Below are 27,399 nucleotides of genomic sequence, written 5' to 3'. Positions count from 1 at the left end.
TGGTTGCACATGGAAAAATATGGTCAGTTAACCATATTTTAATGTTTACCAAAAGGGTATCCAGGAGCCCAGATTTAATATAAATAAATCTAATGATGTTACTCTCAAATAAAAGCATATACTCAGATTATGATGATAGAAGCTGATAGTTAGGTCACAGGAAGTGATAGTCCCAGTAGGTTCTGCTGGTCAGAGTACATGTGGAACATGGTGACCAATTTCGGTGCTTCATTTAAAGATGCAAATTAATAAACTCTGGTAGGTTTTAGGGAAATGTGACCTGCTTGGTAAAAGGTTTGAACTATATTATTTAAGTAATAGTTGTAAGAATTCGTGAGGGGAAAGTACAAAAATTGTCGTTTAGTATTTGGAAGGCAGTCATGTAAATAAGGGAGAAAATTCTGCAGGAATTAAATTGTAAGGATATGCTAAGGAGATAGTTTATTTTATTTTTATTTTGTTTGTCTGTTGAGGCAGAGTCTTGCTCTTGTCGCCCAGGCTGGATTGCAATGGCACGATCTCTGCTCACTACAACCTCTGCCTCCCAGGTTCAAGCAATTCTCCTGCCTCAGCCTCCCTAGTAGCTGGGATTACAGGTCCCTGCCACCACGCGTGGCTAATTTTTGTATTTTTAGTAGAGACGAAGTTTCACCATGTTGACCAGGCTGGTCTCAAACTCCTGACCTCATGATCTGCTCGCCTTGGCCTCCCAAAGTGCTGGGATTACAGGCATGAGCCACCGTGCCCAGCCAACAGTTTATTTTAATATTTAACTCAAAAAGAGTTTCTTATTGCTATGGCATCTCAATAATAGGGCATGCTTTCCATGAAAAGTAACCACTCGTTCATAGAAGAGTTTATGAGTCTTTGGGTGAGTATTCACCAGGGTGTTAAAGAAGAGATTTCCTAGAGAAATTGGATCAGATGAATTCTGAAACCTACTTCAATTCTCCAATTCTATAACTCTATGCTTCTAAAGCAAAAATATGGATGGATTTTCACAAAATCGACTGTACAGTTTTACTGAATATTACATGCCAGCAATAATTTACATATAGCCTAAATTAAGATTAAAATCTAAAACTTTTGAGCAAAATTAATTGGATCACTTCAGATTCAAATCTACATCCTGAGTTTTATAAAAACAGTGTTCCAAATAACTCTACCAATGAGGCCATATTTATTACTCAATATTAATTGGCAACTATGGTTCTAGTTTCAATAATAGTTGTCCACAAAATTCCTGACAACTCTGGCCTATTTGTATTCACTAAGTTTAATTGTCTTTGATAGTATGTTTTAGGAATAAAAGTATTGAAAGATTCATGGCTATTTATATAAAGACAGTTTATTTTTTAATGAAAATGGCAATGATATATACATGAGTCAAGATAGAAAGTGAATGAATCTTTTCAAATAATTCTTAGACTATATATGACAAATTATCAAATAAAAGACAACTGTATTTTTATATCGCTTATGCTCCCCAGCAGAAAAATACTTGCCTTCATTTTAAAAATTAGGTATTTTTGGCTAAGCTTGGTGGCTCACGCCTGTAATCCCAGCACTTTGGGAGGCTGAGGCGGGCAGATCACCTGACGTCAGGAGTTCAAGACCAGCTTGACCAACATGGTGAAACCCCATCTCTACTAAAAATACAAAAATTAGCTGGGTGTAGTGGCAGGCGCCTGTAATCCCAGCTACTTGGGAGGCTGAGGCAGGAGAATGGCTTGAGCCAGGGAGGCAGAGTTTGCAGTGAGCAGAGATCGTGCCATTGCACTCCAGCTCGGGCAACAGAGTGACACCCTGTCTCAGAAAAATAAATAAATAAAATAAAAATATAGGTGTTTTGAGAAAAGTAATGATACCAATAATTAAGAATAACAATATGATTTGCAGTACTAACAAAAATAAAAATGTGAATCTTGAACTTTCAGGGCTGACTGTCCAATAACTGGCATCACACAGTTATACAACAGTATCTGCTGCATAATCACTGACATGAAATCTCACACACACAAATTGTGTGACACTCAATAGAGTTCCAGTTTTCACTCCATTAAATCTTATTTCCAAGTTTGGATTCTAGAATAACCGAGCTAAAAGACCAGAACCTCTGAGTGAACATTACTATTTGTGCCTTGATGATAAAGAAATGTTAAATTGTCTCTCATGATGCATAATGTGAAAAGAGACAATTGTGAAGACAAGTAGCTTTAGGAGTTATCACTTTTCTTAACATTTTTGCAGGGAAAACACTTAAGAAAAGGACTGAAGTAGGTGGCATTTAACTTCAAGAAAGTCACGATTCTTGACATTTTATTACTGAGAAACTCTGAAACTTGGATAACCATTCTCTGGTAAAGGAGTTATGTTCCTTTAGAGGCCCTGGAGATAGATTATCAAGCTTCTCTAAGATTCATGAGGTATTTCAGGAAGTGTGTAAGTAAACCAATATTTTCCTCTTAAATCTTCAAAGTAAAAGAAAGAAATATGCATAATGAGGTTCTTTTTGATGTACAAGCAAAAAATTTAAGAAATACATCAGAAAAGCAATATATGCTCATGAAATCACTTTAAAAGAAAAGATTTCTGAAGAAGCATATGACTACAGAATTTCTTCCACCCACTTTCTTGAGAAAATTGCTTCATGCACTGCTGACACATTGATTAGGTAAAGATGGAGGGAGACAAAAAGAAAAGCCATGTTGCATTTGATGAAGCTCACTGAAATAACTGAACTCAGAGACAAGACACTTTAAAACTCAAGGCAATCTGGCTTGATGAAAAAGAACAAGTTTAAAGGGGAATGTCTATGGTATTGTTGCCTAATACTCAACACATGGGCAACATTGAGGACCGTCACTAAATATCTCCATGACCAGAACTTTGCTCAGCTAGAAGTAATCATAATGATTGCTACTACTGAGTTTGTCATTGCTGTGATAGATGCTTTACCCAACTTTATTAATTTGGTGAAATTAAGCACATCCCTTACCTCTAATCTTCAATTTTCTCAGCTGAAGCAAGATTAATATTAGTTCTGCAATTTGTGAGGATTAAATGGGATAAGCTATTTAGTATATACCATAGTGTCTGATATATAGTGAGGATTTTATGAATGTTTGCTTGTTATTATTAACTCCTCAATTATACCCTAAAGATAGATGTTATTCAAGGATGGAAACCACAATGAACTAATGGAACTGGGTTAGACGCCAGAGTCCTCATACTCTTACATAAATTGTGTAAACTGGCTGACATGTTATGTTTGGCAGACTATATTTAGCCCACAGAATGTTTTCATTTTCAGATTTTGGTTGTTTCTCAATGTATAAAAATAGATTTCACAAATGAATTTTGATTTCCAGCTTTCATGAAAAATATGATGCCTCCAGCTTTGTTCTTGTTGCTTAGGATTGTCTTGGTTATACAGGCTATTTTTTGGTTCCATATGAAATATAAAGTAGTTTTTTCTAGTTCTGTGAAGAAAGTCAATAGTAGCTTGATGGGAATAGCATTGAATCTATAAATTACTTTGGGCAGTATGGCCATTTTCATGGTATTGAGTCTTCCTATCCATGAACATGGAATGTTTTCCATTTGTTTGTATCCTCTTTTATTTTGTTGAGCAGTGGTTTGTAGTTCTCCTTGAAGAAGTCCTTCACATTCCTTGTAAGTTGGATTCCTAGGTATTTTATTCTCGTTATAGCAATTGTGAATGGGAGTTCACTCATGATTTGACTCTCTGCTTGTCTATTATTGGTGTATAGGAATGCTTGTAATTTTTGCACATTGATTTTGTATCCTGAGGCTTTGCTAAAGTTGCCTATCAGCTTAAGGAGTTGTGGGAGTTGAACAATGAGAACACATGGACACAGGGAGGGGAACATCACACAGTGGGGCCTGTCGAGGGGTAGGCGGCAAGGGGAGGAAGAGCATTAGGACAAATACCTAATGCATGTGGGGCTTAAAATCTAGATGACAGGTTGAAAGGTGCAGCAAACCACCATGGCACATGTATACCAATGTAACAAACCAGCACATTCTGCACATGTATCTCAGAACTTAAAGTAAAATTAAAAAAAAAGAAAAGGAAAAATATGAACTATCTGGTAATATTAGGCTTGCCAACCCAAATGGTAATCATCAGCGCTAAGTCAGAACTGATCTTTTTGTTACAGATTCTCAGGTTTTCTATAGCTTTTACTTTTACTATTATCTCCCCAACAATGATAGCAAATAATTGCAATTTGTCATGGTGTCTGCAAAGTACGAAAACATAATTCTTTTCTTAAATTTTTTCCCTAATGTTTGTGAACCTGGTGGTGCCCTCACTTTGTACGAAGTACACAGGCTTCCTTCTTTTGATTGAACTACCCAGGTAAGTGAAATGAAAATTGTTTCCAAGCATGGGTCATTTCTTTGGATGCCATATTTTGTTGCTCCTCTCTATTTCCTCTGCAACTGTAAAATAATAAATAAAGCATACTTGCATACATGTATACATATTTTAACCAGTGGAATGCTGTGCTTAGTGAATCCTAAATAGAAATGCTAGTAGGTCTCAAAATAACATGCTGTTGAAATGTGTCCAGCTTAGAAATATTTCCTAAGCAAATCATTTTGAATGATCAAAAATGTTTGACATTTCTTCTTTATTTGAACAAAATGCGTCATTCTTTATATTTTTTTAATTATACAAATAATGCCTAAGGTAGTCTTCCGTCTCCTTCATGAATAGACTATATTCATTGGGTTCTGTGCATCTTGCAGAAATAAATAATTTATTAGGTTGTGCAACATTTTCCATTTGGGCAGTATGTTAGCTAATTTTATTCAGCTTATATTTCTGAAATTTTACATTAGGGAGTCAGGTGTAAACAACACACACATACACACACACACATACACACAGGGAGAGAGAGACAGAGAGAAGAAATAGATTAAATCACACAAGACAATGGCAGTTTATTGTGTAAGCAGAGCACAGTAAAACATACTAGATAACGGGCACACAACTCAGAAATAATGTATAAATCTTTATTGAAGTCTTTAATGCTATAAACAAAAATCCAGAGATATATTATTCTATTTACAATAAATCTACCCAACTTGACATTCTTTGTAGTATATAAAATCTCAAAGAAAGCAAAAATGTTAAAAAGATAATAGGAGGATGGGCATGACGGCTCACATCTGTAATCCCAGCACTTTGGGAGGCCAAGGCAGGAGGATCACTTTAGGCCAGAAGTTCAAAACCAGCCTGGGCAACATAGCAAGATCCTGCCTCTACAAAAATAAAAAGAAACAACTTTAGCTAGACATGGTGACATGCACTTGTAGTCGTAGCTACTTGGGATGATGAGATGGGAGAATTGCTTGAGCCCAGAAGTTTGAGGCTGCCACGAGCCATGATAGAACCACTGCAGTCCAGACTGAGAGACAGAGATCCCAACTCTCACACACACACACACACACACACACACACACACACACACGACAATACTAGAGTCTCAAGCAAGTTTTTCATAATGATATTTGTTATTTAAATACACTTATCTTTCAATATGAAATATCTTTCATGCACATGTCTAGCCGTGGTATAGACAAAACTACAGAAAGAGTTTGGTACAGCAATTACAAATGATTATTTCTCCAATTGTGATCATTAATTTTATGGGTTTTGGCTGGGCAATGGGGTTCCCAACATTTGGTCAAACATTATTCTGGGTGTTTTTGTGAGGATGTTTCTGGGTGATAACACTTGAATTGGTAAATTGAGTAAAGTGGCTTGCCTTCTCCAATGAGTGTGGGTCTCATTTAATCAATTGAAGATCAGAATAGAGCAAAATGGTTGCGTTAAGAGGTTACTTAGCCTGCCCGACAGCTTGAGCTGAGACATTGATCTTCTCCAGCCCTCAGGCTGGAACTTACGTCATTGACTCTGAGTTCTTAGCCCTTCCAACTTGGACTAAATCTTATACCATGACTTCTCCTGTGTTTTCAGCTTGCCCACTGCGGATCTTGGGACTCCAGCCTCCACAATAATGTGAGCCACTTTTTAACTTTATTTCTCTGTGTGTGTGCACGCACGTGTGTGGGTGTGTGTGTTTCCATGTATAATATAGATTTATATAGAAGTATATATTTTATATACATATGTATAGACATATTTAGTTCTGTTTCTCTGGAGAATCCTAATACTCTTACCTACTTAAGACTTGCTTAAAGTAAAACTAAATGATTTCCTTTGCACTGGAATCTCACAAAATTGTAATTTTCTACAAGTCTTCCAAGGCAGGTGGAGTGACAACAAAAACTCCAAAACATAAGCGAAGTCAATTACATCCAAATGTGAAATTACATCCAAATGTGAAACACATTGCAAACATTAGAGAAACAGTATGTCCTTTTTTTTTTTTTAAGATGGAGTCTCACCCTGTTGCCCAGGATGGAGTGCAGTGGCGCGATCTCAGCTCACTGCAAGCTCCGCCTCCTGGGTTCAAGCAATTCTCCTGCCTCCCAAGTAGCTAGGATTACAGATGCATTTCGCCACACCCGGGTAATTTTTTTTTTAATTTAATAGAGATAGGGTTTCACCATGTTGCCCAGGCTAGTCTCAAACTCCTGAGCTCAGGCAATCTGCTTGCCTCTGCCTCCCAAAGTGCTAGGATTATAGGCGTGAACCACCATGCCCAGCCCGAAACAGTATGTCTTTACCCATGTTTTGTGCTCTCTATATTCCTTAAATAGTCTATTTGCATGGAAAAAAATGAGTTCTCAAAGATGCTACATAAGATGTTACTTGAACTAAAAATAGTTGTGGCTCCTAAAACAGTATTACTATTGCTCATTTTGTAATGGGAGATAAATTTATAGAGGTAGAATCTCATATCTACTTTCTTGACTAGAAACTTGAAACTGATTTCAAAGATCATTTACCTGAAATGAACAGGATCTGATCTGTTTCAAGAGTAACAATATTTCTGAAGTTAGATACATTTATTCTCAAAAGGCCTTTCACTTCTACCACTTAATGTGATGCAGCCCTGCCATCTCCCAAATTTTAGCTCTTGGATTTTCTATCTCCTACAGAGTAACAAAGTGTGTGTGTGTGTGTTTGTGTGTGTGTGTGTGTGTGTGTGTGTGTGTAATTTTAATGTTTCAAAGCATTAAATTACTTTTAGAAAAATATCTATTTTTAGATACATAGGTAGAAAAATCAAGAGTTAAAATATCTATTAGGGAAATGTATCTGCCTATCTATCTAAAAATTAGATATCTGCCCAATAGTAATTCAATGCATTGAAACACTTTTTTTACCTGCTAAGATATAACAACTAGGAACCATCATTTCTGATTTCTCGAATATTATTAGTTACAGTGTTGCCTGTCTTAAAGTCCATACTTGGATCCTATATCCCATGACTTAGGTGAACTTGCCATCACAAACCAAGTTTTTAGGGACCGCTGTTTGTGTATCACACCATTACTTAGCCTCAGTACTCCAGCAAATCATTTTTAAACAGTACATTGGTATGACTTCTTTTTTAATGGATGACCACACACAATCCTTTTATAACAATTCCTTTATTTGAATGCTTTTGCTATTCAGATTTCCAGATAAGTGCCCTTCTACTAGCCTTCTGTGATCCTCCCCATGAGCAGCCTTATTTTGTTTTTCTCCTTTTCTTTTACTTTCATTTCTCTCCAAAGCCCCTTCCAAATCTTTCACCACTATTACTTCTTGCCTTCTCTCATTTATAGTATCATCAGTTCCAGGCCAATTCCCCTCTTACTACTTTTTGCCCAGCCCTCTCCTCTGTCCCATAAGTACCCTTCAGAAATTTTTTTTAAACACTCTTTTGACATCTTTCATTCAAGTGAAACCTGATAAGACGGTATTTTTCACAAATGGATTCTACGTAACTCACTTTTACTCCAGCGAATATTGTTACCCCCGTCCTTCAACAACTTCTCCTTTTGGAATTCATATAATTTGAATAATCCACTCCATTTATTTAATTTATGCTTCACCCTCTGGGACACTCTGCTAAATTGCCTAGTGCTTTGTACATGTGGCAAACAGATTGTGTTACTGCTGTTCGTGTTAGTGGTGATGAGTGGTAGCGGTGGTGGTGGTGTGCTGGAGATGATATTTAATTTTGCTTTTGTTTTACTCACAATTCTATTCCTGAACAACCTGTTAAAATCTTGGCTTCACAACATATTTTTTTACATTCACCAGTGACTTTGATCTTAATTACACTTCAACCTCTCTGTAAAAACACCCCCAACTGTTATTTCTTTCAAACCTTGAACTCGAACCAAATCATTTGGCTCTCATTACCTTCCTCCCTTGCTACTTTGTTTCTTGTGTGATAGTCACAACATTGAAAGACGTCTCTACCACCTCTAGTATCCCTAGGACTTTTTGTCTTCTGCTATTCCCACATGACATCTCCCAGGTAAGGGTACAACTCAGTGTCATTTTTCTCTGCTCCTACTCTTAGACTGTCCAGCTTTTCTAGAGGAATAAAGAAATCTCTACTGAAGACACTGTACTCACCCATTCTGGGTCTTCAACTATTGTTGAGTAGAGTTGTATTAATATGTCGAATCTCAAAATTTCCCTCAGTCTGTCATTCCAAGCCTTTTTGAAGTTTCCTGGGCCCTCTAACACTACTCTTTCCTCTTAACTAAAGCAAATTACCTCCAATCCCCCTCCACTGAGAAGATTGAAGCCATCTTACGTGAGCTCCCCGATCTTCCCTCTTCTGCAACTTAACATTTTCGTGTATCTATATCTTCCTTTATTTTCAATGTACCATCATCATAAAAGAGTTCCTGGAGGGAGTCCCATGGCATCCAGAGGTTAAAATAACATAGGGCTAAGAAGCCACCTTGAGGGGCCTCTATTAGAGGGCTTGAGCCTCACACTGGTTCGCATACACAGAAGTTAAGAGATCTGGCATAAATCAACCAACAGAGGCTGCAAGCAGGGGAAGGACAGAGTTGGGAGCAGAGATGAGGGGGAGTAGAGACTTCCCTCAGTCTCTGTAACAAGGACATCTTCCAGAACCTGCAGTGGGATGTAGTGAGGAAGCTCCCAAAGATAAATTTACTCCCTTCTTAGCACCTTGGAAACTGTAGGCCTCAGAATTAGGGCCTTCTTGGAACTTCAAGAATGAAATGGGTACTTTCCCCATCTCCTGTGACTTACAGGAGCTTAAGGGATGTGGGTATTATGAAGCTTTTGCCTACAATCCTGAGCCACAGATGCACATCTGTAGGAGTCCTGGACCTGACCATCAGGCCCTGTGTATCAGGTGGAAACGGAGCCAATGTCCCAGGTTGGATGGAAGAGAGTGGGTCAATTGGGAGTCTTTCTCACTTAGCAAGGGGAGCTCCCAATATTAGAAAGCTAGGGCACTGCACCCCAAGGCCTCTAACTTTATCCCTGACTTCTTAAGTCTTCCAGGCCTGATAACAGGTCTCAGAGTGACTGGGTAATGGCAAACCTGGCCATTGCCAGGGAATGGCCAGGGTCGTCTGGGAGTCTGTTTCTCTGAAAACTTTGTTGAAGCCCATGGCTGGAAGGAGAAACTGAGAAGCTGAAGAACTCTCCTTCCATATGAAGTTACCATGCTTTGTCTACACCTTCCATATTCTTCAAGGTCCTATAGTAATATGTTCTCAAATTCTCATCCTCTGTACCACTGACTCACACTTTCCCTTCTGCCTACCAGATTCCATCCTCTTAAAAAATAACCTATACTTCTTCTTGACTTTTGAATGTCCATTCTTTACTTCAGCTGCTTCCATTTAACAAAAATGTTTAAAGTGATAGCATGTGTGTGTGTGCACATATGTGCACCCATTTGTATTGGGTATATCTGTATGTGATATCTATATCTTAGAAAGGAAAAAGAAATCTCAGAATCCCCAAACTGATTATGCCAACGGGAAAGTTAAGCTACAGATGGAGTCACTTAAAACTGCCATCTTTTTTCAAATGAATAGCTGCTACTTCACAACCTTTCTTAAAGCTTTATATACATCAGCCAGACTCCCACAAAAAAGACAGTCAGGCATCTCCAGATGCTTTCTGGCCTCAAAATCTTTCAATATGCACATCTTCTCATAAAACAAGAATGTGTCAATTTAAAGATCTGTGATCCAAGTCTAGCTCCTAAAACTAAAGCCTTAGATTTCACACTGATTGATAATACTTCTCTTCCTAGGTACAGAACAAAGACGAGATCAGTCATTCTTCTGCCTATCCACCACTACATGTCTTTCCCTCATTAAGGAAATGTGTAAATACTAAATCTCCTGAAAACCCCTTCAGATAACATTGGCCACAGAGGAATCTGTGACTCCTATTTTTTTCCAGGCACACCCTCAAGCTCTGACTTAATGAACCTCCGTTGATTGAGACTCTTGACTCATCACTCATTTCAGTTAACAATCTATATCTATTTGTTTAATCTACTTCTTCAACTATAATCTACTTTATATCTAACCCTCTTTCTTCCTACCTCTTCTTATGTTTCCCACTACCCTCAATTTCAGGCCCTTATTGCCACTGTCTGAAACTATTTAGTATTGCCTTCAGTTTCTGTTTTCTCTAATATGTTTCACATGATGCTGACAGAATTATTTTCTAAAACAAAAGCTATTGTGTTAATTGTTTGGCTTGCAAGTGACAAAAACACAATTCAAACTAGTTTAAACAAAATTTAGGAATTTATGAATCATAGAGTGTGTTGTTCGACCAAAAACAGGAATATATCTGAGCCTCCAAAAATCATTAAAATTAAAACATTTTAAAACATCAGAATACCTTGACTATATTTCATCTGTTTTCTCCTTCCCATGTTGGCTTGATTAATGTATTACTTCTTCGTATGATACTTCGCTTTTCCTGTTCCTTGTGGCATCAAACATGGTTTTGTACATTTCTTGAGCTTTGTTGCTTTACTATCTAACTTTCTAAGTTTCAAGTCCAATATAGGAAGAGATTCATTGGCCACCTAAGTGTCCACCCTTTGAATGAACCAAGAGTGATCAGGAATTGAGTCAGTTTATAACATGGTTGCTACAACAACAATAATATGTAGTTTTTACTAGCAAGAGAGAAGAGACGGGGACAGGTGATCTCAGAGGAAGGAAAGAGCCATTTCCAAAGGAGAAAGTTCAGAAGAAAAACAATAGATCTTTGATACATTTGTATTTACAGGCACTTTTTACAGCAATTGACACACAATAAGTAATTCCATATGACTCCTGTTTCTTCTGTTCAATTGTCTTTAGTAGCTTCAAATTACCTTCTCAGCCCACCACATTTTCCTAACTTTTATGTAAGCTAGTCAGCTAGAGTAATGGGTTTCGTCTTCCCTAAACCAATGTAATACATATTAACATAGCCTTTATATCCTGCCCCTTCTGTTCTCCTCTCCTGCTGAGCAAACACAGGTGGTTTCCTTAACATTAAGCTTCACAGTCAATGCAGTTTTCCCTAAGATGGCTGTGTGGTATGCTGGAAGGATTATGAAGACTGGAGCCTCAACTCTAAGATTTGTAATCAAGTTCTACTAAACCATAAAACCAGGCAAGCCAGGGCTCCCCACAGTACAGTGGCATCTGCTTTACAGGATTACTTCAGATATCGAGATAACTGTGAAAGGACATTGTAAGTGTTCAAGCAGTTTCAAATATTAGCAAGAGGCAGCAAGTTCCTAAGGTGAAATATGGCATAATGGGAAAAGCCTCAAAGGTTTGAAAAAGGAACTATCGAAGAAAAATACAAAAAATGCTAGACAAAATACATATAATTTCAAATACAATGAGAAAAAATGAGATTTTGTTCTGGGAAAAATAGATAGGATTTTTAAGATAAATATAATTCTTCATCTTTTTTAAAAATGTAAGAAATGAGAAAATAACATTGCCAGGAGAAGACCAAGAAATGGTAATAAAAATATCCTGCCTCTTCAGCTACGGTTGTACAGAAGATGACAGCTTTCCTCCCATTTAACTTAGGCAAGACTGAAGGACTCAGTCAGTAATGAGTAATTATGAGTTATCCCATAGAGAAATCACATATTATCTCAAGTCTTGCGTTCCTCACATGGGTAAAGAAATAAGGGACTCAATAACCCATGATAGTTCTTCAAGATCTAAATCACTATTACATAGAAACCAAGTATTACAAGTAAAACTGAGAATTCAATATCTATACTATGATAGTCACAATTATACTATGCACAATAGACAATGCAGTTAAAATATTTAACATCAGGGTTTTAATAATTCATCAGATTATTATAAAATAGTAGAGATTTTTTGGAGTTTTGTTTTCTTTTGTCTCAGATTTTGTGTTTTCTTCCTTTTTACTGAGCTGCAGTTTTATTGAGATCAAATTTCCTATTTATTCAATGTTGTTCCCTCTAAAAAAGTATTTTATTTTGAAAAAGCAAGGGATGCTTTAAAGATTTGTAATCTAAAATATAGCATTCAATTTCAACTATTAAGTTTAGAAATAAACACAAATTAAATTTAACTAATAATTTTGAATTACTATATTCCATTTTCAATTAACATTTTTTCGAAATTTCTTTTCTGGAATTATCATTTCATACAGTTTTTATATCCATGATATTTTCATTTTAGTTACCATGTTTTCTTTTCACATAATAAATGAGATGAGTACAGAAGGAAAGTAATACTTACATAAAACATCTCAGAAAATATACTATTACAAATACCAAATATCACTATCATAATGACTCAGATCTGTTTATTTAACCTCTGTAAAATTAAAGCTTCCATATTTTTATGGTTTGATATTTATGCTTTCTAAAAGGAGGTTACCTTAATTTCAGAGGAGAAATATTGGTCCGTGAATTTTTTAAGAAATAGCAAAGTGGAAATACACAACATAAAATATAAATGTAGGTTGTTTTCTCTTTAATAAGGTATTATAGCTGGGCTTCTTTACCTTTTTTTCCAGATATTTTTGAGAAACTACCCAGAGTTACTTCAGAAAACCACATTATCTTTCAAATGCCTTTATATAAATAAGGCTTATGTAGAAAAGCCTTTTGTATTCTCAAAACAAACAGACGTATTTGCTTCACCTTGTCCTGGAGTACCAGTAGATAGACAATACATATATTTAGAGCACAAAGAGAACAGGGGTAGCAAAAAATGTGTATATAAAAATACATGACTGTATTTATAAAGACATTTAATATTTAATATTTCAAAAATGGAAAAAAATTAAACCTCTGCTCTCCTTTCTCACAGCTCTGCTATCATCCAGTATTGAACGTATATGTGCATGGTAGAAAGGAAAATGAGACAGAGACACTTTCTGTGCTATGTTCCAGGAACCTACTGACAGTATTCTTAACCATCCTTCCTTTGAAGCATTCTTGTTTCTTGTCTCATTCGCTTCCTTTTCTTCCTTCCTTGAAATTCGAAAACAAGATTTTCATAAAATAAACTGTCAGAAAGAAAACCTATACATTATGGTAGTTTTCAAAAGCTGTTGAACAGCATGTAAACACAGTAAGTGCACTTATCATCAACAAGAAGCAGCAGAAAATTTTCTCAGTGATCTGTAGAGATGACTTTTATTTTTCACAGATAAAAGAAGGGAAAATAAGTTATTTCTCTACTTGACATCATAGTACTTATAGAACTCTTAGGTGAAAAGAATCCAATTCCAATAATATTTGAAAGGCAACTAGACAAGCTCTATTTAATTTGTCTAATAAATGTACATTTTCTGTGGTTATTGATATAGGAACTTCTGGTTCACCCATGTTTCCCTTAAAAAATTAAAGGTTTTTTTTTTTTTTTTTTTTTTTTTTACTCAAAGACTATACCAATATTCTTAGTAATGATTTCTTGCAGCATCTTCCCATCCAAGGGGTACAACAGTTTAAGAGATTAAAATGTATTATTTAGACAGATTTAGTTAAAGCAACAATAACAACACACACACACACACACACACACACACACACACACACACACATAAACCCTCCTAATGCTATCCAAGTATCTGTTGAAAAATTCATTAGGGCTTTTGGCAGCAAGAAAGACACTAATAAATATTAAACATCTGATAGGACCAAACACTGGGAATAGCTTTCCTCATGTAGTCTTTGCAACCACCCTGTGATATGGTTATAATGATCCATATTTTATATCTAAAGAAACCATGGCTCGATAATAAGTTGTGCAGCACAAGTAAGTTCCATAAACAGTAAGTGATAAGGCAGAATTGCAATCCAGATTTCTCTAGCTATAAAATTTGGATTTGTTAACCAACACTACTGGTTTTCTAGTGTTCGAATTTGTAGCACTAACATTTAAAAGAGAGAGAGAGGGAGAGAATGGCAGACAAAGAGCTATATAGGATTGCCACACTCTTCTTTTACCAAGTGCATTTAGCCATTAAAAATCAAATGAGTGATTTGTTTCTCTTCTTAAGCTGAAAAGTTATAGAAAAGCAACAGAGAATTTTTTAAATGTTCATTTTCTGCAAAAGAAAGAGATAATCTTGTATGATCTGCAGATTCCAAATTAAGTATGACTGCTAATATTAAATAGAAAGTGAAAAGAACAGAAGAACATAGGATAAAGTACCAATACAACTCAGAAAATATCAGCAAAAATTGCATGGAGAGATTCACCATGAAAAAGAAAAGCTGCATTGCCTACTTATTCCAATACAGGCACTGGTGTTACCAGGACTGTTGAAAGAAATCCTTTACACTAATTAGCTCTGGGGAACACAAGTTAAGGTCTGCATGAAAATCACATAGTTCATCCAGAGCCGTATTTTACGACAACAAATGTAGTCATTGGAATATAAAGTTTTGAAAACTTATTTAGCCCTTCCTTCTCCTTCAACACTACAAAGTGTGGTACAGGACAATACAATCTGAAGAGGCTATGGACAAAATGCAATTTAAGAAGAAACTGAAAAATGCACAAATGTCCTTTATAGTGAAAGCCTTAATGCTTTATTCTAAGATCAGAGAGAAGACAAGGCTATAAGAAGAAATATGTAACACTAATTCTGAAACCAATTTATCTGTATACTAGGGTTGAACAAGTACGTAAATATATTATACATAATGAGAGGCAGGATTCTCACCAAGGGAGAAATAAGTTACAGATAAGAAAAAGGAGATGCTAGAATAAACATGATGGCGTTGGATTAAAGTCAGAAGTATCAATACAGACTAATTTTTAAAATACATTTTCTGATAAGTAGGTACAAAATAAATATAGATGGATGTATGTAGAAATAAATACACCATTCTCCAATAAAATGAACCAAAGCTCCTTAGAAAAGTGGTTGATTCTAGGGCTGGGAAAGAGAATATACGAGGTTAGCCAGGAACGTCTCATGATGCCAGAAAGTACGAACGTCCTCTCTACCCCCACAAAAATAATGAAGAAATATCAAAAAGGCACATGAACAAATGTGAAGGAGCTCTAGATGGCCAAAGCTGGAATAACTTGAGCAAAACAGTAAATGTCAGTAGTTGTTTTATAATCCAAATAATAAAATAAATATTATGAATTTATATAAATGAATAAATGAATAAAATAGGAGAAAAGTAATATCACATCTTTACAGAAGAATTCAAATTAATAAATGTAGAAAGAATGTTAAGAGGGTAGATCTTATATTAAGTGTCATTACCACAAAAAACAAACCAACAAAAAATCAAAAACAAAAACATGATGGCACAAAGAAGTTTTCGAAGGTGTTGGGCAGGTCTATTACTCGATTGTAGTGATGGTACTACAGGTGTATGCATATATCCAAACTCAAATTGTACACATTAAACAAGCATAGTTCTTTGTATATCAGTTATAACCACAATACCGCTCTTAAAAAATAAAAGCACAAGTATTTATTTTATAAGAAAGAACAAGGAAGGGAGGAAGGAGAAAAGGAAAGAGAAAAAGAAATAAAGAAAAAGGAAAATAGAAAATTACTATAAGAACACCACAGTAAGAATTGCCACAGGCAAGATTCTCTAATAGATACTAAAATTAGCAGGCAAAGTTTAAGAGAAAACAGGATATTTGCATAGTCTCAAGTATGTTCTTCCAATATGTATAAATTATAAAGGAAATAAAACAGTAACTTCATGATAGAGACTCCTAGAAGACATCACTTTGGCCAAATGGTCAAGGTTAACATTAACAGTAGCACAAACTGATACTATGTATCCCTTAATATAATGCACTGAGGGGGGCACGTGGTCACGTCTCCTCCATGGCATCTTTCCCAAAAACGTGTAGCCTCAATCTAATAATGAGAAAACATCACACAAAACCAAACTGAGAGATACTCTACAAACTAACAGGTCAATATTCTTTGAACATGTCAAGGTCATGAAAGACAAGAAAAGACTGAGGAAACGTCCCAGATGGGAAGAAACTAAGGAGACGTGGAAGCCGAATATGACCTAGGATTCTGTATAGAATCCTGAAAGTGACAAAAGGACATTAATGCAAAAATTTGTAAAATCTAAGCAAGTTCTGTGCTTTGGTTAATAGTATTTGACCAAGGGTAATATTTTAGTTTTGATACATTCTCTGTGGTTACATGTCAACATAAGTGCAAGCTAGGCAAAGGATATATTAGAACTCTCTTAACTGCATTTGCAAATTTTCTGTAAACCTAAAATTATCTCAAAATTAAAATAAAACTTAGAATTAAAATAAGTGAAACAAACATATTCATTATTTAGTTGGTGGCACAATCACATAAATAGGGACCACTACAAATGAATTTAAGATGTTGGATAAATATATCAAAGACAACAACAAAATAGATGTTTAATCATTTAGCAGTATCATAGTTGCTATTCTGAGACTGTTGCATTGTTAATATAGGATAAACCAAATGAGAAATTATTTGAAATTCTATCAACCCCAATGTTCCTGAGAGCCAGGCTTTTCAGCGTGAGATAACAGGGAAAAGAGAAAGAAGGTAAGTACGTAGCCCTACCGTCCGAATTTGAATTAAAAATATCAGTATGAACTCGCTGGGCGCGATGGCTCACGCCTGTAATCCCAGCACTTTGGGGGCCGAGGCAGGGGGATCACGAGGTCAGGAGATTGAGACCAGCCTGGCTAACATGGTGAAACCCCGTCTCTACTAAATATACACAAAATTAGCCAGGCGTGGTGGCGGGCGCCTGTGGTCCCAGCTACTCAGGAGGCTGAGGCAGGAGAATGGCGTGAATCCGGGAGGGGAGCTTGCAGCGAGCTGAGGTGACGCCACTGCACTCCAGCCTGGGCAACAGAGCGAGACTCCATCTCAAAAAAAAAAAAAAAATATCTATCTATCTATCTATCTATCTATATATATATCAGTATGAACTCATGACAATTTAAACATTTTTCCTCTACTTTTGTCCAGTAAAATCTCTAGAAACAATGATTAACCCAGCAATAAAGAACACTCGAAGAAAACAGATAGGGGTCTCCCAAATATCATTTCCCAGTGAAAGGAATCAGGGTTCTTTGGAGAAATAAATGATTCCAGGTCTGGCATAGGACATGTATAAGATACAATTAGAATAGATAGTCATGCTAGATCGCAAGATGGGACAATGTGAATATCAGTTGGAATAATAACTTCAACTTTGTAGCAGTGCAACAGAAGTTTCATAACAGTGTAACTCCAGCAGGACACCTCCACATGAGTGGCTTTCCATAGTACCATACTGGGCAGATTGCCAGCAAGTTCTACCAGCTTAGCACCACAGTGACTTCTCTGTCATCTGGTGAGCCTATGATCGCCAATAAAGGTCTGGATCTCAGCCTGGACTCTCTTCCTTGGGTATGTCTCTCAGCCCAAGGGGTACAGACTGGTGTTTATATCTATTACAACTATATTCTTTAAAGTAATGCTTACTGCTTACTATCTCATGGCTCATTATTACAATGCCTTGTTATAATTAACAATTGCTCATATTAATATTTTCCTATGCAAGTTAATGTGTGGTTTCTGTTTCCTGACTGAGCATAAGAAGAAGTGAATGATAGTATGAATGGGGCCAGATTGGTCATGAGTTGATAGATGTTAGGACTGCGTGATAGCTCCATGTGGCTCTTCTACTTTTGTGTATATTCAAAATTCTTCATAATAGAAAGACAGCTAAAAGCAGCTTTACATTTTTTCTGTAATGAGCCATATAAATATTTATACTGAGTCATAGAAAAAAGACTGTGAAGAGTTTTACTCAAGTTTTGCCTACCAAGTGAGTTATACCAAATTTACCAAAAAAAAAAATAGCTTTTAGAAATCTTTATACATCAGAATTGTGGATAAGGTATGGAAAATTTAAATATACATATATGGTAATGGAATTATTTAGAGACCTAGGAAGAAATGAACTGCATAGTCAAATTAGCATCATTCAAGGGAGGCTTAATTAAAGAGAATATTTTCAAAGGTACAAGCATTGTGAAGATACTAAAAGCAGTTGTTACCAAGCCTGCGGCCCATAGATAGAGGTGAGAACTGATATCAGAAACAGTTGTAGAAAAGGATATCCTGAAAGATTGTAGAGTACAACAGTCTGAGGTGACATCATAGAAAGTCCTTGACTTCACTCTCCTCCCTCTTTTAGATCTATGCTGAACCTAACTGGAAACTGGGTGGCAAGAGTTGATACAGTCCACACAGGTCGGCCTCCTGGTCAGAGATCAGAGTAGGACAGGATGAAGAACACATCTGGAGGATCAAAGAGAAGCTATGACACAGGGTAAATACTTAAAAAGTACAAATAATGAATGATACTGGGTTACAAAGGAAAGGATGAGGACAGAGAATAAGAAACACTACATATAGTTGTGCATAGTAGCAAACTAAGAAATTAATATCCAATGTAGTAGAATGTGAGAAGTATTATATAAATTTATGAAGATAACAACCAAACCAAAAACACAATCTTTGTCAAATATCAGAAAAAAAACACATCTCTCCAAGCCAAAAAAAAAAAAAAAAAAGTTGCCAATGGCGTTTCACAAACGTTGTAGTCACCTAAATACCTACCAGCAAAATTTAAGGGACTGTTTTTCCCATAGTCTTACAGAATGTGCTATATAGCTTGGATATTTGCTAAGCTTATATGTAAAAAATGATGTCTTAATGTAGCATAATCCATTTTCTCTTTATTAATTTAGGATGCAGCTATTTGTGAACATTCGACTCCATTTTATTGGTCTATTCATTTGTAAGCATTATCACATTATAATTATACAAGACTTTCAATATGTTTTCATACCTGGTAGGACTAGTTTCCCCATACTTTTTACAGTTTGAAGACCTTTCCAAAATATTACATTTTGTTTATTTTTTCATAGGAACTTTAGCTCACTCAGTTAAAAAAGAAGCATGTTGGATTGTTTTGTTTTATTTTGTTTTGTTTTGTTAGACTGAGTCTTGCTCTTGTCACCCAGGCTGAAGCGCAATGGCACAATCTCGGCTCACTGCAACCTCTGCCTCCCGGATTCAAGCGATTCTACTGCCTCAGCCTCCCTAGTAGCCAGGATTACAGGTGCCTGCCACCATGCACGGCTAATTTTTTTGTGTTTTTTAGTAGAAATGGAGTTTCACCATGTTGGCCAGGCTCCAGGCTGGTCTTGAACTCCTGACCTCAGGAGATCCACCCGCCTCCACCTCTCAAAGTGCTGGGATTACAGGCGTGAGCCACCACACCCGGTCGCATGTTGGTTTTTATTAATGACACTAGGTTAAATTACAAAATAACTTAGAGAAAAATGACATCTTATGATTGCTATGTCTTCAGAACGTTGTTACAAACATCTATATATGCAAAAAATTCCACTACTGAGAATTTATCCTGCAGATATGGCACACATGTGTGAAATGCTATAAGTACCAAACTATTCACTGTGACATTGTTTGCTATAGCATGCCCAAAACCAACATAAACAAAGTCAAAAAGCTAATAACACTACGAGAAAAATATTGACAATTGCTGGTACAAAGGGTTAAACTCTCTAACATATAGTGAGATTTCTATATTGCCACAAGAAATCTCAATAACCCAATTAAAAAAAAAAGAGTACAAGACATGAAGCAACAGCCTCCCTTCACACCAACTGTATTTATTATTCAGGGTTCTTCAGAGAAACAATATAGGATAAATATAGACATATAAGAGGAAATTTATTATGGGAATTGGCTCATGCAATTACTGAGGCTGAGAAGTCCCACAATATGTGGTTTGAAGTTGGACAATCAGGAAAACTGGTCGTGTAATACAGTCTGAACCTGACAGCTCAAGAACCAGGGGAGATGACGCTGTAACTCTCAGTTTGATTTCAAAGACCTGAGAACCTGGGGGCCACTAGTATAAGTACCAGAGTCTAAAGGCCCAAGCACATAAAGTTCTGATGCCTGAGGGCAGGAGAAGATGGATGTCCTAGCTCCAGAAGACAGAGAAAATATACTCATCCTCTGTCTTTTTCTTCTATCTGGGCCTTCAATGAAGCAAATGATGCCCATCTTCACTGATGGGGACAGACTTTTACTCAGTCTCCTGGTTCAAAAACTAATCTCTTTAAGAAACACCCTTACAGAGACACTCACATAAAGTGTTTTACCAGCTTTCTGTATATCCTTTAACCCAGTCAAATTATAACCTAAAACTAACCATTACATCAACCAAAAGCAAACAAATAAGCAAATACAAATAGCCATTTAACAAATGAAAACTTGCTAATTAAAACTACACTGTACGAGAGTATCAGAAAGACTGATATCAGACTGTACTGGTGAAGCTACCATTGCTCTCATATATTGTTGGTAGTAGTAAAAATTCTGTGGGGACAATACTGAAATATGTTTCAAAATTATAAATCAAATACCCTTTGATTTAATGATCCCACTTCTGGGGATGTATTATACAGATATATGTGTACCATAACATATACATATATTATCATTTATGACATATTATATATAATTAAAAAATCATAGCAAGAAATTAGAAATAGTCTAAGTATCTATCTGTAGGTCATTACTTAATTAAAATATGGCACTTATCCATAATGCCATATTATGAAGCTATAAAAAGAAATGAAGAATCTCTCTATAAAGTGAACCAAGTTTTTATTAAAAAAAGGTAGCTATGTACAATTATTGCTCCAAAGAAAATAAAATAGTTATAGATATAACAAAACATATCCATATACTATACATTACAAAATGCTGGTGATAGAAAAAAAAATCTAAATAAATATGAAACATACTATGTTCATGGATTGAAAGATTTAATTTAGTAAAGATGCAACTCTCCCCAGTGTGATCCATAGATTTAATGCAATTCCTGTCAGAAATTTGTAGACATAAACAGGCTTATTTAAGCTTATTCAAGCTTGTCTTATATGCAAAGACAAAGGACCTAAAATAGCTAAAACTATTTGATAAATAGTAATAAATTAGAAATAATCACTCTACTCAATATCAAGGCTTACAATAAAGCTACAGTATTCAAGTATTCAACAGAACAGAATAGAGAGCTCAGAAATCATGTCATAGAAGTATAGCCAATTGATATCTTTTTAATTTTTTCCTGCCCTGTTGCCCAGGCTGGAGTGCAATGGCATGATCTCGGCTCACTGCAACCTCTGCCTCCTGGGTTCAAACAATTCTCCTGCCTCAGCCTCCCAAGTAGCTGGGACTACAGTCATGCATCCCCACACTGGCTAATTTTTGTATTTTCAATAGAGACAGCGTTCTGCCCTCCCAAAGTGCTGGGATTACAGGTGTGAGCCACTACACCTGGCCACCAACTGATTTCTTATACAGGCACACAAGTGATTCAATAAAAGAAGGTTAAATAGCTTTTTCAAAAAATGGTGTTTGATAAATTGGACATTCATAGGCAAAAAATTGAACCCTGATCTAAACCTCACACCTTAGGCAAGAATTAACTAAAATTTGGCCATGAAATTAAATATAAACCATGAAACTATATATTTTTCAAACAAATCATCTGAAGAAAATTTTCAGAACTTATAAATGGAAGAGTTTTAGACATAAAACCAAAAACATAATCTGTGAGGGAAAAAATTGATAAAATAGAACTAATCAAAATTTAAACTTTTATCCTGTGAAACCTCATACAAAATGATTTTTAAAAGATCAGCTACAAACAAGGATGAAATATTTGCAAGCCATATATCAAACAAATGTCTTATATCTACTATATATATATAAATATATATTTCTCAAAATTCTGCAGTAGAAAAACAAATTATTAGCTGGGCAAAAGAAATGAACAGACATTTTACCAAAGACAACATATAAATGGCAAATAAGCACATGTTAACATTACTAGCCATTAGAAAAATTTAAAGTACAATAAAATATTACTGCATGCCTATTAAAATAGCTAGAAGAAAAAGTGGTGACACCAAATACTGTGGCCATACACTGTGGTAGGAATGTAAAATGGTACAGCCACTCTGGGCAGTTTTTCATAAATCAAAAAGGGCACATATCATATGACCTAGTAATTGTACTGTTAGGTATTTACCCCAGAACTCTGTACACAAATGTTCATAGGTGCTTAATTTCTAATAGTCAAAAAATGTAAATGACCCAAATGTCCATTAACAGGCAAATGATTAAACAAACTGATACATCCATGTAGTGGAATACTATGCAGCAATGAAAAATCATTATTGATTGATACGTGTAACAACCTGATGAATCTCAAGAGCATTATGCTGAGTCGAGAAAGCAATCTTAAAAGGTTACAAACGATATGATTCCATACATAAAACATTTTTGAAATAAAAGTTTTAAAATGGAGAACAGATCAATGGTTGCCAGATTTCACCAATTTTACACAAGTACATGCAAAACTGGTGAAATATGAATAAACTTTGTAGAATGTATAAATGTCAGTTTTCTAGTTTTGAAATTGTACTGTAGTTACACAAGATGTTACTCTTGGGGAAACTGGGTATGGGGTACAAGAAATCTCCTCGTGCTTAGTTTTTAAACTACTTCCACTACGTTTATAATTATTTTAAAATAAAAGTTAGTAAAAAGCATTGTGTGGAATTATATATGTATTATGTTAATACTTTGTGGGAAAGGGGAAGGAGGGAAAAATATCATATTTGTTTTTGCTTATGTGTGTACAAAGGAACTCCAAACAGATACTAATAACAGTAATTACCCGAATGTGTGGGTCAGGGGAACCAGAGCATATGAGAGACAGATGTGGAAAGGGATATTTTTTAAAATATCTGAGTCACATTAATGTATTTCTTATTCAAAAAATAAAAATTATTATTGAAGGCATAAAAATAATTACAGTTATTATGCACTATATCTATCAATCATACAAAAGACAATTTAACACCAAAAAACTAAAATGCCATATCCTTGAATTTAGAGTAGACATGCAAATTTAATTAGTTCTACTTTGTAAGAAATTTAATTCATCAATATTATTTCTCTTATTTCTTGTGGATTTAGAGAAAACTGACCTCTGATAAACACCAGTCTTGAAAAATGACACAGAAAAGACTGCATTAGCCCACACCAATTTTACCTAGGTGCCAAGATGAATTTCACACTTTTTGATTTGCAATCTTGAAGTTTAAACATATGCAAAGCATCGTTCTTTTGGACTTTAGAAAGAGAAAACAACAAAGGGATCCTTTAAATAACTTCCACAAATTGGAATAGAATATTCCTTTCTGTGCTTTAGCATTTCTTGGGAAATAGAATTGTGTGGTGCTATATGTACATTTCTCAAAAAAGAAAACAAAGAACAAGGAAAATGCAAATGCCAAAACTCAGAAGAATTTTTGAAAATAGTCAAGACAAAATGAGGGGCCACAATTAAAGTGCACAGGCATCATTCAACCACAATTTATTAATGCAGCATATAGAAGTAAAATGCCAACCACCTCAAATACTAATGGAAATCAATAAATGCCAATATATGTAGTGCTGCTATGAAAGAAATACCTACTTTTTTATTTATCTGCTAGAACAGAGCAAAATGAAAGTTGGTACCTTAGACAAATAAAATATTAAAGATACTCTGAGATTATTCACATTCGAAACTGCCATATTTTGCTAACTTAAAAAGCCTTTTCTCTATGCATCTAAACTTTGTATAGCAAAGCTCATTTTAACGTTAGTTGTCTATACATTTACTTTTCTCATTTTCTTTCAGTGTATTTCCAAAGAAGTAATTGGTTTAGCCAATATGTACAGGAGAAAGGCACTACCTTTAAGGAAAAATGATAGCAAATTTAGAAACTCTAAATTAATAATTTTTAAAATAAAATACACATGGGAACACACAGATATGTTAGCAATTCAACAATCTACCATTACTGGGGAAAGTCAATTGTCTTTAATTTCAATGAAAGCAACCCAGTGAAGACAGACCCTTCAGGCACTGTAGAAAGGAGATTATGTCTCAAAACCAATTTTACATTATACCCCCTTTGCTTCCATTGATACCATTGTCATTGCTGGTATGTCTTACACTTTTCAGAACGTTCAGAGCAATTATTGAAAGAAAGATAATAGCTGACCTCTGCCTGGAACACTCTTCCTCCATACCAAGTTTGCTCACTCCCTCCCACAACTGCATATCACTGGCAGTTTTCTTCATGGTACTTTTCACCACCACAGGATTTATATTTCCTTGGCTACTGTATGAGTTCCTCCTCAGGAATTGTAGTCTCATGAGGATAAAGACTGGGAAATTTGATTCATTCTGTATTTCCAGTATCATGGAAAGAGTAGTGACTCAGTAAGTTTCCTATTTAAACCTCATAATGATTCCATAAGTAAAAAGATGCTCATAAAAGTTAAGTGAGTTTTGCCAATATTACCAGGCTAATTAGTGGAAACAATTATGACTCAATTCCATGTATTTGAATTCTAAATACTGTGCTTACCCCAGCATATCACATTTTGATAATTTGAGTGAATACAAATCTGAAACATTTCATCAGAATTTTGTGGAAATGGGACATTGTATAAGTTAATTGTGCACCTACAAGAGCATGTATATTTAATTTATTATTTTGGTATATGATATAATTCTAATGTGCACAAGCGAAAATCTTTTTTTTTTTCATAAATACACTAAAGTACTTAGGCATACTTATCAGGAAGAATAAAGAAACAAGTAACTTGACATTGCTTGTGATAAGGCTAGATGCTAATGCAGAGGCATTAGTAAGTCTATGAAATTAACCATAATAATTTAACAACTTAGCAAACATTCACTGAGTATCTTTAATGGGTCAGCACCTAGACTCTGCGCTAAGGCCATGAAGAGATGAATAAATGATAGTGCACATTCTTAAAAGAGCTCAAGTCACTTAAAAATATTAACATAAAAGTATAATTGCAATATAGTGGTGTTAGAAGATGTTATAAAGTGTTATAAGAATAAACGGAATCGGGGGCCATCCCTGCCTAGGAAATTCAAGAAGAGTTGTAATTTGAGCTGCATCTCAGAAGATGAGTCCTCATTCCCAGGTCCAATAGCAATAGAAGGAGTAGCAGGGATGTGGAGCTGGGAAATGGCACAAATATTCAAAGGGCTAGTTTGTTTAATGTGTCTCGGGAGAGGGTGCACAAGAAGGCCTAGCTGGAGATAAGACTGTCAATGAGCATAGTAGTACTATCTACATGTTGTTGAGAAGGTTCCAGGAGATGAGGCATAGAAGAATATTGGTCTGATGCTGCATTAAGCATTGAGTAAATGCTGGCATTTGTTTTGGAACAGAGGATTTGAGATTTTTTCTATATCCATAAATCCAAAGGAAGAAAAATATCTCCTAGTACAAAAATAAATCCACCGTTTATCAAATAAAATTTTTCATTTGGGTAGCCATGTAATAGAAATGGCATGCATATTATACAAAGCTGTTTTCAAAACCAGAGACTCCAGGCAGCATTATCATCTGACGTTTTCAGTGAGAACCAATATACATGACAAGGAGCTTCAGAAGTGGTGAAGCAATCCAGTAATTCATTAGAACCAGTCGTTATATGAAATTCACTTGCATAGATAGACGTCAATTTTACAGGGAAGGGGTGTGAGTTTGGCTCCTTCTTTCATTACTCATGACCTCAATCCTTAGGGAAATGACAAGATAATTTAATTCTCAAACACTTATTTGGGAGTGTCAATGATAAATGATCAGAAATATTGCTGTTCCCATTGTACTGTTTTTCCTATTAGTTCTTTCCTTTTCTTTCCCGTACTTGCTTTGCCTTCTCTCCACTCAGCCCAAGAAAATAACTTGATAATGGAGCAATAAGGCCTGTCACAATAAACGTAATCTTCTGTCACAATCTTTCTCCTTTTTTCCTTGTCTTTTGTTTTCCCTTAAAAAAATTCTCCAGTTTAGTACTTGCATGGCACTTCATATTTCTGCGTAATTAAAAGCCAGAACTAATTGATCCAATTGTGTGCACCAGTCAGCCCAAGAAAATGGTAATTTTCTTTTTCTTTGCATTTTGCAATCACCTAATAAGCAGCTCTAATGCTGGCTGTTGAATTACATAATAAACAAAAATTTCCCATCATTTAACATTTGTTCAAAGGTTTAATGCTGTGGGTTCACAAGAGCAGAAAAAAGAATAGAAATGTGCACTTGTCCAGTGAATTCAATCAATGTAAACTGCAAATCTAAATTAATTATTCAGGCTACCAAAATCTTATGCTTTTGTTGTTTGTTGTTGTATAAATGCCAAAATTATTTGAAAAAAAAATTAGTCTAACTTTACGTGGAAGTTAGGCCTTTATTGACACATATGTGCCCAATAAGAATCCTTTTGTATTCTAATTCAGACATTAATTATTTTGCAAACAAGTAAAGGAAGACATTTAGTGTAGTTATGTTTGTCACTCAAATCTGAGTATGTAAAGGCTTGATTGAGTAGAACAGGAATCAGAGACCACCATCACTGGGCCAGAGTGAAGTCTTATGCCTGTTGGATTTTACTGCTTCTATCCATGGACCTATGAACCCACCACCCACATGCATGCATCCCCACCAGCTCTTCCCCAGTATACTTTTCACCACACTGAGTGTCACTCAGAGTGAATCATAGAACAGCCAAGAAACAGAAAAATGCCTTCCTTCTGGCAGGCACTGTGCTCCCGGCCTGGACCCCAAAGCCAGCCAAGCATCCCTCCTGACTGCTTTAGGCTTCCCTCCATACTCAATGAGTTCACCAAAGTCTCATCCCTTTAGAAAATCTTCCTTTGACACCCTTTGTAGAAGTACAGAAGGCATTTCTATGACTACTGTAGGGTT

At 35.6% G+C, this 27,399-nt stretch overlaps 1 long non-coding RNA gene across 1 annotated transcript; it reads left to right on the top strand.

The window, feature by feature from the left end:
- Nucleotides 1–4,355: 4,355 nt before the first annotated feature.
- On the top strand, nt 4,356–17,035 carry LOC131381676 (uncharacterized). Its single transcript, XR_009210560.1, has 3 exons — nt 4,356–4,384; nt 6,011–6,052; nt 16,939–17,035. It is a non-coding gene; the product is annotated as an uncharacterized LOC131381676 (long non-coding RNA).
- Nucleotides 17,036–27,399: the final 10,364 nt, after the last annotated feature.

The sequence above is a fragment of the Hylobates moloch genome, unplaced genomic scaffold (genome assembly GCF_009828535.3).
Source record: "Hylobates moloch isolate HMO894 unplaced genomic scaffold, HMol_V3 SCAFFOLD_2, whole genome shotgun sequence".
Classification (NCBI taxonomy): domain Eukaryota; kingdom Metazoa; phylum Chordata; class Mammalia; order Primates; family Hylobatidae; genus Hylobates; species Hylobates moloch.
Note: the sequence above shows the minus strand (reverse complement) of the source record. Positions and strands in the feature narration are given on the sequence as shown.